Source organism: Periplaneta americana, chromosome 7 (genome assembly GCF_040183065.1).
Source record: "Periplaneta americana isolate PAMFEO1 chromosome 7, P.americana_PAMFEO1_priV1, whole genome shotgun sequence".
Lineage (NCBI taxonomy): Eukaryota > Metazoa > Arthropoda > Insecta > Blattodea > Blattidae > Periplaneta > Periplaneta americana.
The window spans coordinates 91,128,989-91,143,965 of NC_091123.1; the positions used below are offsets into that span (position 1 = coordinate 91,128,989).

At 33.6% G+C, this 14,977-nt stretch overlaps 1 protein-coding gene across 14 annotated transcripts in view; it reads left to right on the forward strand.

Moving 5' to 3' along the window:
• LOC138703288 (protein bric-a-brac 2-like) overlaps positions 1–14,977 on the forward strand; it is a 212,012-nt gene that overhangs the window by 22,955 nt on the left and 174,080 nt on the right. For 5 of the 14 annotated variants that reach the window (XM_069831047.1, XM_069831048.1, XM_069831046.1 and 2 more), the window contains exon 2: positions 7,012–7,117. The exons of the other annotated variants lie outside the window; for them this stretch is intronic. The gene's annotated coding sequence lies outside the window, so the exon portion shown is untranslated. The remainder of the gene's footprint in view (positions 1–7,011; positions 7,118–14,977) is intronic. 14 annotated transcript variants of the gene reach the window in all.

The following is a 14,977-nucleotide window of genomic DNA, read 5'->3' on the forward strand; positions in this document are numbered from 1 at the left end:
TGTCAATTTATGACTTAGATTGTCCCAGTCCCATTGACCTAACATTTCTCCACACATCGGATGCTCTAATATCAGGTTCAATGAGGCTGTAAGCATGTCTAAGCTTAGCATTTCTAATCGTCTGTGTGGTCATATTTCTTAGTCGTTTGTACCGCAAGAAATCTATGTCACTTTTTAGTCTCTTGAATTTCCGAAAAGCTTCGTCTCTGTCTCTCATCAGTGATCGGATTTCTGTAGTCATCCAGGGAGCTGGAGGTCTCGTAATGCGTCTAGTTTTTATTGGGGCATGTTTGTCATATAATGTAATAACAAGGTTGTTAAAAGCTTGTACTTTTTCGTCTACTGTACGGAGAGTCCAAACATCACGCCATGGCAGTAATAACGCGTCAGAAATTAAAGAGGCGTTGTTGATATGTCTCAGATCCCTATACTGAATGCATTTTGGTGTTGCCTTAGGACACTGCAATGAATACTCTACAAATATAATATCATGTGCAGAAATCCCAGGCGCCGGTAGTTGTCTGTGCGTTATTATTATTAAAGGAATTGTCATTGCACCAAATGAGTGGTCTCTGGACCAAAGTGATCGCATTTCAATTTTTTAAATACAATTTAAATTAAGTAACATATTAAACGATTTATTCTTCTATCAAACACGAATGTTCCCTGGATCAAATGTCCTATATTAATTATGTAATTACTTTATATTTATTTGTAACGGGTGCAGCGGAGCGCACGGGTACGGTTAGTCAGTAATAAATCTTTTCTTCTAGAAGTAGACACTGTTAAGAGATAAACCCAGGTAGAGACTGGTCTGATATTTCTAATGGTATTGTAAAGTAATATTATTTCCTCCATAAAACGTGTTGTAACTTATGTTATTCGCATTTCTGCTTACTAAAATCAGAACTGGAAATTTGCCGGTAAATAAAAATATTTGAAGAAAAGCTTATCTTATTCCTTTTAGGACAATGCATTATGTTAGCCAGAGGTTGAATATACTGCCTGGGTGGTGATATCACCTATCAGTTTAAAATATGCGTACTCCACCTGTTAAATGAATTGTCAGTCTCATTGTGGATGTGTTGACAGCATTGTAGTATATTGTGAAGTTTCTTTTTCACTTAGTGTATTTTTTAGAAGTAATTGAGTGTTTTAGTGGTGCAATGCAAAGGGCTAGTTCACATTGGAAGTACAGAAATAATCTGGATAATTTTTGTTACGTTTGTGGACGGTTTACTCCCAAAATTCAAGGAAAAAAAAAATTATAACATTACAAAATGTGCATGTTCTTTATACTTTGGGTGTAAAATTGGTGACCAGGAAAAACAATGGTCACCTCATTAACATTGTATCACTTGTACGACAAATCTTAGATTGTGGTTACATGGCAAACTCAAAGCATTCCCATTTGCTGTACCTATGATGTGGCGAAAACGAACAAATCATATTAATGATTGTTACTTCTGCATGACAAATATATCTGGCATGTCTAGGAAAAGTAAAACACGTTATTCATTATCCAGATACACTCTCTGCCAAGAAATTTGTTCCACATAGTGAGGAATTGCCTGTACCTGTATCCCCTAAGACATGGAGTAGTGATAGTAATTGTGAAGGAAATAGTGATCCCCAGTCTGGGTTGTCCATGGAGCCAGAGGAGACCTCTGGCTCCATGGACAACCCAGACTGGGGATCACTATTTCAAATGTTTCTTTCAACCAGATAATTCTGAAAGTGAAAAACATTTTGTAGCGGAAGTAGACTTGAATGACTTGGCACATGACTTAAATTTGTGGAAAGAATTTATTTATTTATTTATTTATTTATTTATTTATTTAACTAGCTAGCTAGTGAGTAAAAATTAAATTTATAAAACAAAAATGTTTCTAGCCACTACCGTAAGAGCCAGGCTCATGTATGATGTGGTCTTAGTCAATAATGTAACATGAGGTTCATTCCAACAAGCGGTTCATGGATCAGTTCATGTACGGTTCCTGTACCATCTTATGCGCTAGTTGAGCATCTGCTATGGGATTGAAACTGGACTGGACGCTGTTGGAACGCTTTCGCGGATCGTTATGTACTAAATCCAGAGATGCTATAACTGTGATCATCTTTGCTAAGAACGGGATGCTTAATTATTATCGTTTCGCAGCTAATTCTAATTGCAGAAAATAGAATTTCGATCATTTTCTATAAAAAAGATGACAAAAAATACAGAATGCAAAAATTCCGATAATTCAATGTCGTGTACTGGGGGACTCTCATCTAAAAATAATTCTTTTTTTAATTATTGATGTATGTACGTTATTCATTATACTTTTAATCAAAGCTGCATGTTGAAATTGTAATTAACTGTTTCAATACCCAAATAATTTCCATTCCCTTTCTTTTTGGCGAAAATTTAAATTAAATCTCTAGTTTTATTATTCGTCTGTACTGTCACTTTTCATCTTTAACCTCAATGATGTGAACGGTCGATCATGTCTTTCTTCAGTATCCAGGAGACGTTGGTGAGCTTATGTGCATGCGCGTCTCGCATACTCTTCCGTACATGCCTCAATCCACGGACTATTTCTGACCGTTCCGAACCCGTGTCAATAGCTTGTTGGAACGCCCGACTGCAGTACATGTTTCCGGTTCAGGACTGGTTCGGATTGTGTTGGAACGCTTTTTCTGTACTGCGCATGCTCACGATGGTTACGGACGGTTCCTGACTGTTGTTGGAACGAACCTATAAAATTTACAAGAACAGTTTACTAAATACAGTAAGTAACTTAATTCAAACCAATAAATACAACACAAGAGCAAGAATAAAGAAGAAAGAGAAAAATACACATTTAATATAAATTGACAATCCGAAAGAAGTCAGTGATATTCAATAAAAACATGAATATAGTCGACAGAAATAAAAGGTAAAAAAATACATTTGTTAATATTATACATCATGGATAATTTTACAAATTTCTTTTTTAAAAGCTTCAATTTTAAAATAATCAAATTTGGAAAATGGTTTGTAATTTTATTATAAAGTTTTGGGCCGAAACTAGCACCATGTTTAAGAGCTGCGCTTGTATGACATTTAGGCTCAATTAGTGGGGAAGTAGACTTTTGTCTTCGAGTATGATATTCATGTTGATTAAATTTGTTTTATTTTATTTCTGTGGTAGTAAGTTAGTAAACTATATTTATAAATTTCTTCAATAGTTAATAAATTAAAATCTGTATAAATTAAATTTGTTGAGTAATCCATATTTTTGGTCAGACAAATTTTTATTAATCTTCTGTGTAATAAAATTAATGGATTAAGTACAGATGATGCTACTCCACCCTGATTTATTATATCATATTGTATTAATGATTGTACCAAAGCTAAAAATATTATTCTCAATGCCTCTTTAGTGACAAAATTTCGAAGTATTATGAATTTATAAATTGTCTTTCTTATACTTGTACACATGAAATCAATTTGTTTATCCCAACGTAAATGTTGGTCTATAATAATTCCTAAATATTTAACTAGTGGGAAAGGTGTTAGATGTGAGCAATTACAATAATTATTTGTTAATTCATTACATGAAATGTTATGTATTACTAAGTGATAATTATTCATAGGTGGAGGTAAACCTTTCGTTGTTAAAGAAAATGGAATATAGGTAGTTTTATTAATATTTAAGGACAGGAGATTAGAGTCAAGCCAATTTAATTCCATTGCTAGCATTTAAATAAGTGTTCTCCCAATTTTCCCCATGAAATGTTAGTACAGTATCATCTGAAAAAGAAAATACATTACCACCATATTTATAATTGGTATTATAATTGTCAATTTTGATTTTTTGATATCTATTTTCTAAATATGAACGAAAAAGTTTGAGTACAACTCCTCTAATACCAATGTTTTCTAATTTTGAAAGAAGGATATGATTAACTGTGTCAAACGCTTTTTTCAAATCAAAAAATATTCCGAAGCATTTATTTCCCATATCTAATTTTCTCATAATATTCCATGTAACAACTAGAATAGCATCATTTGTCCCTGTAGATGTACGAAATCCAAATTGAAATTCGCTCAAAATGTTGTTTTTTTCTAGATAGTTTACTAACCTTTTTTTAATACATCTTTCTATTAGTTTAGCAAGAGATGGTAACAGGGAAATAGGTCTATAGCCTAATCGTTTAAATCAGTCCGATCTCCTGACTTATATAAGGGAATTACAATAGCAGTTTTGAGTTTTGTAGGAAAAACACTCTGTATTAAACACAAATTAATTATATATAAATGTGGTTTTGATACATAATTTTTAATTTTCTGTAAGACAGAACTGGCTATGCCATCATTACCAGAAGAAACATTAGTTTTTAATTTATCAATAATAGAAATTAATTAATTTTCCTTAATTGGAAACTTAAACATTGAGGTAGGGGATAGTGATTGGTTGAAGTTTGTAGTTTTAGTATCTGGAACATGGTTTTGTAAGTGATTTACAATTTCATGACCTATTTTCGTAAAATTATCATTAAAATTATTAGCAATCTCGTTTTTAATGAAAACTGATACACCATTTGAGTTAATGTTTTCTATTGGTGTAGAAGAATCTGAACTTCTAGGTTCTAGGCTACAACAATGAATATTACTTGCACCTGGTACAAAAATTACAGAGTTTCGAAATAGACATCAGACATTTGAAAAATATTTTGCTTGAGGAGAATATATGTTTCTGTGTAGAAATTAATGGTTTAATGAGTGAACTAGGGATTGAGCATAATCCAAATGACTGGCGATTGTTTATAAATTCATCTAAGTTTAGCTTAAAAGCAGTGTTACTTCATAATTATAATGACTTTCCATCTGTTCTGGTTTTCCATTCTGTAGGTCTTAAAGAAAGTTATAAAAGTATGGCTAAGATTGTGTTGGTTTTAAAATATGGGGCTCATTGTTGGAAGATATGTGGTGTCCTTAAAGTAATTTGTTTGTTGCTTGGTTTGCAAGGGGGCTTCACAAAATATTGCTTTTTGTGTTTGTGGGACAATTATGCTACAAAAAAACATGTGATACAACAGTGGGAAAAGCGGCAGGAATATGTTCCGGGGGAAAGTAATGTAAAAGAAACATCATTGGTTTAGCCTAATAAGATTCTTCTTCCTCCCTTACACACAAAACTTGGGCTGATGAATTTTGTTAAGGCACTTAACAAGAATGATAGTGGATTTGCATATTATACAGTTAACATACGCAAAATTGAAAGAAGGGCTTCTTATTGGATCTCAAATCAGAAAAGTCGTGGAGGAGGAAATGTTTGAGAAAAATTTACAAACGGTTGAATTAGCAGCTTGGCAATCATTTGAAAGGGTTGTGCGTGGTTTTATCAGAAACACAAAAGAAGAAAACTATAAAACTTTGTTGTCAAATTTGTTGAAATTCTATAAAAATATGAGTTGTCGAATTTCTTTGAAAATCCATTTCCTTCATTCACATCTAAGTTCTCCCCCCCCGGAAAATCTGAATGATGTTAGTGATGAACAAGAGAAACGGTTTCATCAAGACATTTCCATCATGGAGATGAGGTACCAAGGTCGTAATGATCCAGTAATGATGGGGGATTACTGTTGGTTTCTTGTGAGGGAGAGCAGGCAGGAGTACAGGAGAAAATCACATACTATTAAACACTTTTATGCAAAGTTACAGGTATGTTCCCTTAAAATATGGCATAATGCATGCATATAAAACTACATTTGTGAATTAATCTTAACTTATCATGAATACATCATTATATCATAAAAATTATTCTAACATAATATTTTATCTGAAACTCCGTGCATGAGATTCTAAATGCGTTTATATCTTTTTAACCTGACGTGATAGGAGATTTCTATGGCGATTTTCAAAATCAGCATAACTTTTTCGTTAAGAATCACCAAACCTACTTTTATCATGGAGGTATGACTTTTTGGGGGGGGAGGGGTTAGTGTAATCAAAGTTCCATATTTTGTCTGTATGTGGATTTTTGAAGTGGCACTTCTTTGGCTCTTTCCTTTGTTCCCATTCAATTTGCATTGAAACTATTGGGTTGATGTAAAAGTTCGTAGAGATTTTTTCACTGTGACAAAAATTTTTGAGGTGAATAAGACAGAATTTAATCAGTAATACATTCTCCTACATTTTCTATGACTCCATGCTAGTGTTGGGGTAGTTTTTTCTATTCTAAATGTAAAGAAATCTGCTGGTTTGGAGTTAAAGTTGCCAAGCCAAGTTTGTAAACCATGTTTGTTACCAAAGTAGCTCCCTGGAAGATTGTTGGATAGAGAATGAAGAAGTTGGAAATCTGAGGATACAAGATCGGGAGAATATGGGGGATGTTGAATCACCTCTCAACTGAAATCCTGGATAGCTGCCTTTGTTATATTAGTGAAGTGTGGGCATGCATTATTGTGTTGCAGCAGCACTTGATGCAATTTTCCCACTTGTCTTTCTTCAATTGTGGCCACAAGGCATCTGAGTTCTTGGCAATAAATGTCAGCTATTATGGTTATATTCCTGGGAAGCAATTTGTAGTAGCCTACACGATGCCCTCATTTATCTCACCAGATGCATATCATCTTCTGTGAATGGACACTAACTTTTGAATGGGATGTTGTGTATTGAAACGACATAACTATTTTCTTGTAGTGCTTTCTCTGACGGGATTCTCTGAGCTGCCTTTGCTCTTCTATTAAACTGAAACAGAATATGTCTGAAGTGTTTGTCCTCCCCCACTTCACTTGACACACTATCTTTAGCCCGCAAATAGTACAAACTTTTTTTAAATTCGCAAAATTCAAGGCATATTAGTTCACAAGCACAACACTTTAAATAACAAACAATGAACACTCTCCTAACACCACAATGTTGTGATGAACAAAAATGCTTTAAACTTATGCATCAACCTAATATTACTTGATCCACTTTCATTATTGTTGTTTGTGATTTGGTTCTTAAATTTAAATAATTTTTATAATTTTCTGTTTTAGCAAATTTGTGAGGGATGCAAAACGTGACAGAAACGTGAGTCTGAAAAACATAGAAATATTGAATCAAATAGAAGTACTGTAACCAAATTCAGGAAAGGATTAATAGGTAACTATTTATGCTTCCAGAATATGAATGACACCAATTTAATATGGAATTTTGTATAAGATTCTGCCCTTAAAGTAGTGTGCTGTAATGGAATTTTATTAAAATGAAAAACCTATCATGTAATTGGAAATAATAAAATTATAGGTGATTGTAATGTTATGTTGATTAAATAAGCACAAGAACGCCATTTCATAACACTCACTAAAATCACTCATATAATCCAGGAAATTAAAGGGAACAGCTGCAGTGAGCAATGTAATGTGTAGGCCTACTTAAACCATTTCACCAGAAATTTGAACCATTTGTATGATTAGTTTTCGATGTCTCCCCAGACCACTGTCAGCATGACATTTGATCTGCATATCTTTATTTAATGTTCAAATCAATCAGAGGGATGAAATTAATAACTTCACAAATACACATGCAGCACATATTATTAGGACTAACAAAGCTTACATACATGCTGCATATATTATATATATTTCACACACCACACATGGGACTGGCATCTGATTTTTCGTTAATGGCGACAGTATCATAAGCTGGACCACACAATTTTCACTTTTAAACACTATTTCGAATATAAAATAACAGGCCTATATTATTATTATTATTATTATTATTATTATTATTATTATTATTATTATTATTATTTTACTTCCATGCTGAGCGAAAATATGAACAAATCATGTGGATTTCTTCTTAGTAGTTCCTTGGTATGTTAAAAATGAAAACATTGAAATACTTCTTGCACTAAAATATATTGAAAATTAAATGTATTTCCATTTGATTTTACTTATGTAAACAAAATGTACATTGGGGCCAACACAAAAAATTACCTTCGTACAAAAGCCACACTATTCACACTGGTTTGGAGTAATTTATTAAAAAAAATGTATCAAAGACTTATTTAGAAACCTTTTTAAAGAATAATTGGTATTTATGTACTCTTGCAGTCTCATGTTTAGATACTGTATTTACTTCCTTGGCTTCTAGTCCAGTCACAAGTATTGTAAATATAAAAAAAAAAAGTGTCGTTGCCAATTTCACACCAGATATGAGTCTAAAGTTACTATCAAATTGGAGAGAGGTACAGGAATCAGTTAGGTTAGTTTAGGCTTTTTGTGTGACCTGCATATGCAAATGTGACAGGTTAGGTTAATTTAGGTTTTTGTCTTGCATGTATACGAATTAGTGACAGGGTAGGTTAGTTTAGGCTTTTGGTATGCCTTGCATATACTCATAATTGTCTAATATAATAATGTGCACTTTCTTGTTGTCCACCTTTATGTTAAATTATCCTTGCACCAAAAACGGATGCTCCATGGTCCAAAGAGTGTATTTTAATTATTTGGATACAACAGAAATTAAGATACATGTCATGTCAGTGGAATTATCTTTGCAGCAAAAAAAAAAGTATACTACCTGCACCAAAAGATCGTATTTTAATTAGGGTAAATTAGGGTCTGTTGGACAGTCGGGCAAGTTGGACACTTTGTACTTTAACGTGTTACCGCGCCACTTATGGGCATCACATTCTGCTATAAATCAATGACGGAAGTAGCCATGAGTGGGGCTACTTCCGTCATTGACTTCTAGCAGTATGTGATGCACACAAGTGGCGCAGTAACACATTAAAGTACAAAGTGTCCAACTTGCCCGACTGTCCAACAGACCCTAATTTACCCTATTTGAATATAACAGGAATTAAGAAATATATTAAACGAATTATAAATGCACCAAAAATAGATCCTCTGTGGACCAAATAATCATTTTTTAATTTTTTTGATACAATAACAATAATTAAGAAACATGTATGCACCAAAATGTATGATCACTGGACCAAATTATTATTATTTTAAATTATTTACACACAACTACAATAATTAAGAAACACATTAAACTTCGCACAAAAATGGATGCTCCCTGGGTGTGATCGTATTTTAATTATTACATTACTTCATAGTTTCATCTGTATATTTTATGAGGTTGTTATGACTGAGATACCTATTGTCAGTTGTTTTTATTGATAACAATAGCACTTGACTAACCAAGTAGGCTATATAAGGACTCTTACTCTTGAGGGATGAAGGTCGGAGTTTGGGATAGCCCAAAAGTCTTGATAAAGATATTGTTGCTAAAGGACTACGAAATGGCGTTCCTTTGCTTGTCATTACCGTTCTGTTGTGGTGGTGGTAGTGTAAGTAGTATAATTTTTAAAAGGAAAACTTGTTAATTTAAATTAAACTGCTGCATAATAGAAAGTTAATCTTTTACAGAATTAAGGTATTTATGTAGACCCATACTTCAGAATAAACTGTAAGAAGAGAATAAGCTGTTAACACACATTGGTACATATTGATATATGCAAGAGTGGAGATTTCATGAGTAGGCCTACTCATGTTTTAGCTCCATACTATAGTAATACCACATGATCAGAACTTATACAGACTGCATATGTTATTGTGTGAGATGTGTATTGGTTGTGTAACAATGTGCAATGTTGCACAAACAATTAAAGTGAAACTTAATTTTTTTTATTAAATATAATATAGTAATACTTAACTTTTTTTTTTTTTTACATATCTGCTGTTCATGTTCTATACAGTTAGTGTTATATTTAATGCTCTAAATTTAAATATATACCTACATGTTGGTAAGAGTAAAGACCATGGAGACTCATGAGTGATTAAGGTTTCCACCTTTGCAATCAGCATTAATAACAGTAGAGATGTCAGACCTGGATTTCTGTCCTTATCACCAAGGAAATTTCCTTGGTAATTATTTCTGTTACAGGATGTGTGCAGGGTGCAAAATCGTTAAAAAAAACAAGTGAGGAGGATGGTCTTAATTTATAGGTTTCTTGATTTGGAAAGCTTAACTTAGTTTTATGGTAAATGTTTCGTATCTACCCAAAATACTTTACTTTTAAATAAGAAATCAATGATAAAGATTTCATTTCTCAAATAAAACTGCACTTACCTGAAAGAAAATTGCGAGATGATTGATACTTACTACTTTCGTTTACTGAGTAATGTTTGTCTGTGATCCATTTTATTAGTGACTGAAACAGCATACCTTATTTCAAAGGAGTTTCATTAAGTTTGTCAGCAAAAATTAAAGATTTCTTATGGCAGTTTTGATATTAGAGCAATACTGAATACACGTTCACAAGCTGCAGTTGACATAGGCACTGAACCAGTGGCAGTTTCTCGGGGGAGGGAAGGGAGGAACGTCCTCCTCACATTTTTCTTCTTTTGAAAGTAAATACCAAATGAAATATATGCCTTGAAATTCGAGGAAGATTCGATAATTTTTAAGTTCACAGCTATAAGAAAACATCAGTTGATCGAGTTTTAAACAACGCGCAATCAAGTGCTACTAGAAAACTGTGAGAAAGATGCGAGATTGTTTGTGTGGAAGAAAGCCAATCCATTCCTCCTTTACTGCAGTTAACACACATAGACAACAGTGCACTAGCAGCCAGAGACAGAAGCGGAGTTTTAAAGCAAGTAAATGAATGGTGAGGGAGGAGATCCTCCTCTGAATCAGCGCATGGGCGGGAAATATAGAAACCGACTGGTCGTGCAGCAAGTTCGCTACCACTGCCATCTAACGATGCTGCATTCAACGAGACTATAACACATCTAGGAGGAGGAACAATAAAACCAGTTTTAACACAAAGCTTTGAAAGGCACGATATATACTTTTTTTTTTAATTACAAAACAAAATATAATATTATTTATTGCACTTTGTATAAGCTACTATTCATGGTTTGAAACTTTCGAGGATATCTGAAAGTTGAAGTTAGATTTATATAACAAAGAGGAAGTAGTTCTAAGTTAGTACTGCAGATCTTTTTGGCCCCTGAAATTCACTTCCATTCGTTGTGTACTAGACAGGACAACAGCCAAGTTGTCAGTTTTGTACAAATATATTTGGAATTGAAAGTACTCCAAACTACATTATTTTTAACATAAAAAAATTAATCGGTCACCTGCAGCTTTGAACAATAATGATAGTATGACTTTACAAGAACTGACATTCTTCAAAAGCATGTGATATGGAACTTGTAAAACAGACTACGTGAGTGGGTGCATGTTCTCGCTTTCCTAACAGATTATTTCACTTCCGTAAAACGGTTCTGGTTATGTGTTAGTAGCTAGTCTCTTCCAACATGTGTGATGCTGTAGTGTGCGCGAAAAATACTGCGAGTTTGTGAATTTCCTTGTAATTGTTAATTTGTGAAATTATCCAACAATGAATGGAAGTGAAAACATATTTTGGACAATTTAGGAAACTCAGTTTACAAGAACAGATTATTGCTATACAAAAGAGAAGGCCAACCCTAACACTATCTGATCTTACAAGTATGCATGTAGGCTAATTTGTAGCATGTTTCTCTCAAGAATGTGTAATTTTGCGCTGTTAACTTCTTTCTTCTTAAGAAATATGCAGGAGCCGCCACTGCACTGAACAGATTTTTTAATGTTTTTTTCAGAACAGGCAAATCATTTCCAGTTCTGAACCCTGACTTACACTCTCTTCATTGTAACATAGCAGTGTCGTCACTTAAATCTAGCAGTTCAGCTGCTTTGCTTACAAAGTATAAACCACTTACGTATGTCAGTAGGATCAGTTTTTCGAACATTGAAAAACACTTTATCATATAATTAACCAGGACTTAAGTACAGAATGATGTAATAAATAAATAAATAAATTTTATTATTTCATTTGAATTAAACCATCTTTCCAGTTCGTCTATGAAACCCTCTTATTATTTTCCTCTTACATTGTGAAACACTGTTTTCACCATCCTCTTCAGATTCATGTTTAAAGAACGTATACAAAATAGTTTTCTTTGCAAAGAGCCACATAAACATATTTCACACATATTTCAAGAGTTGTTGCAGAACTAAGCTTCTTTTCAATTTCACAATAAGAAACAGATTCTTTTTTAAGTATTTTGCTAATGAGGGAAAACACACATGTAACTTACATTTAACAGGAAACCTAACAATAGAATATTTTTTTCTCATTGACAACTTTTAATAGAGGCCTGTGGGTTTGAAATGACCTCTGCTTACTCTAAGTTCACTTCTTTCTGATTCAGAGCTTAGATATTGCATAATGCAAGGGAAGTCTTTGAAAACTGCTAATGAAGCATCCATCTCACTAGAAAACCATATAATATGAAAAAGTTCTTAGCTTTCAAATAACTTGTAATGTCTGTAACTGCAGCATTATGTCTTAGTTTTATAGCTGTGGAAGGTTTACTGAAAAATTGATAGAATTTGCCAGTAAGTTTTCAAAAATTATGAACAGCGTTCACGACATTATAAAAACTTGTTTTCAACCCAGGTCCATCCTATGAGCCATGCAATGTAGCCTATACTGATTAAGTTGGAGAGAGATTTCTTCTTATTCTAGCTGCCATGCCTTAATTTTTACTAGTAAACATTGCCACTCCATCTCAACCAAACCCACACGCTTTTATTTTACACGTATGCTGTCTTCAGAAAAAGCTTTGACAGTTTTCTCTTCAAGGAACTTTGCATCTATATTTTCCACTAGTGCTAATTTATAAAATGATAGCAGGCATTATTTTGTTTGTTCACATTATGTAACATACAAAATAAAATATTTTTCGTCCATTGAGATATTTAAGAAAACTACGTAACTTTAAATGCAGTTTTTCCTCAATAGAATTGGTCATTGTTGCTGCGGCCTTATATCTGTACCATTTGGAATTTGTAACCTTATAAGTAAGGTGACTATACCTTCAATTTACGAAACCAGGACATGCATAAAAAAAAAAAAAATGACAGGAAACATAACATAGTAGTCATTCTATATTGACGTCACAGTTATAAAACTGCATAATCCTAAGTCAGTAGTAGCCTATACTGCAGTGCGTTTGCATCATGCTTGATCCAAAGAGCACAAGCAGGAGCAAGCCTGTAGACCATGAGGTAAAACACGGCATTTTAGATCCATAATCTCTGGCGTATTGCACTCATATAACTTTCATTAATTAATGGCATACACACAATCATCATTTTATTTCACTAACCTGTGTTGCTGAAACTCATTCAGACATCTTGTGATAAAATTTCAATTCGCACGTAAAAGTTCTTCTTTCGTTATCCTTCTAATTTCTGTGGGTTTTTATATGTGTGTGGGTTATTTCTATAGACTCTGTATTTTAGGGTTTCCCACAAATAATAAACACACGTGATAAGACCTGGGGAATGTGTAGACTGTAACCCTGTAGAAATAATTCTGTCATCAAAAATCTCCCTTATAACCTTCAAAGAAGCACCTGCAGTATGGGCTGTGGCAGAATCTTGTTAAAAATATCCGTGTTGTCTCTCATTATAAGATGATTGTTCAGAAAACTGTGCGAGTATTTGCATACAATACTTCTCTGAATTTACAGTATCTTAAAAAAATATCCGTCCTATAGTTGATTTGCTGTTCCGGTACATCACACACCAACCTTTCATCATGCAGGGGAATTTCGTGAATTAACTGCGGATTTTCTGTGCACCAGAATCTATTGTTCTGTGATCATACATAACCACGTAAATGAAGTCATGCCCCATCAGAGAAAATGATTAAATTTGGATCAACAGTACCATCAACAATGTTTTGTAAAATCCAATTACAGAAATTTACTCTACTTTCGTTGTTATGTGGCTGTAATTCTTGGACTACAGTAACTCTGTAAGGTTTCAATTTTAAAAGTTTAGTAGCCATATGGCTGAAGTTTTTGATATGCCGCCTACTTGTGCAACAGGACGTAAAGATTTATTAGGAGAATGTTCAAGTGATGCATCAATATCAAGTTTTGCTTCTATTAGAACCCTTCGTTTTCACCTACGAATTTTAGAGTTCAGTGATCCTGTTTCTCTTAATCTAATGACACGGTTTTAACTGTACCTCAATTTGGAGATTGAATATCGGGGAATTTCTCTACAAATTGTCTACACACTTGTCTGCATGAATCTATTTTGACATAAGTTTAGTACATAAATATTCACTATTGTAGAGTAAACTTTTCAACTGGCATTTCAGTTATCTAGACAACTAATTTAATGCACAGCACACACACTCTTCAAATATATTTAAAAGATGTACACAAGCACACACTCTTCTATCACCAGCATCTTTGATTGTACTAAGCTGTGACAACAACCGGTAACATACAGGCCCGTGCAGCTTTGAAGCATGAAGCAATCAGGAGTTAGGATCTTTCTGTGTTCTTCGGATCAAGCGTGATGCAAACCAGAAAATCTTCACACTCTGCATGAAGAAGCATGCTTACCTTACAGAGTTCGAGTAATGGGTATTTTGAATTTGATTAAGCTAAGTTTCCGAATTAATCTTCTGAGAGAGATAGCACATTTGTAACGTATTAATTAAGCCAGTCCTAAGTATAATTTGCCTACAGACAGACATTACAGTAAAAGATAGAAAATGAGGACTCGAAAGCAACTTATCTTATATCGTTAGGTAATACTGGATTCAAGCCAACCTCTCTGAGGAAATTGCATTTATAACTGGTAGTTTTAGGATGAATGAATCTTTTTCAGAAGATCCTTTTTGTTACACAGCATTTTGTAGAAGTTGCCACAGGAATAATTGAAGTTAACTTCAGTGATTAGTCATGCTCTCAAGATGTTTATGGATAGGCGAGTTTCATTACTTATCCATAAAGCATTTATGTGCAAAAGCACTCGTTTTGTATGTGTATTAATTCCGGGCAAACAGAACAGAAACTTCAATACCAAGTATACAGGACATTTTGAAAATTGAAGTGGGAAAGAATTTCCACCCAATATTGGTCAGGTGATTCT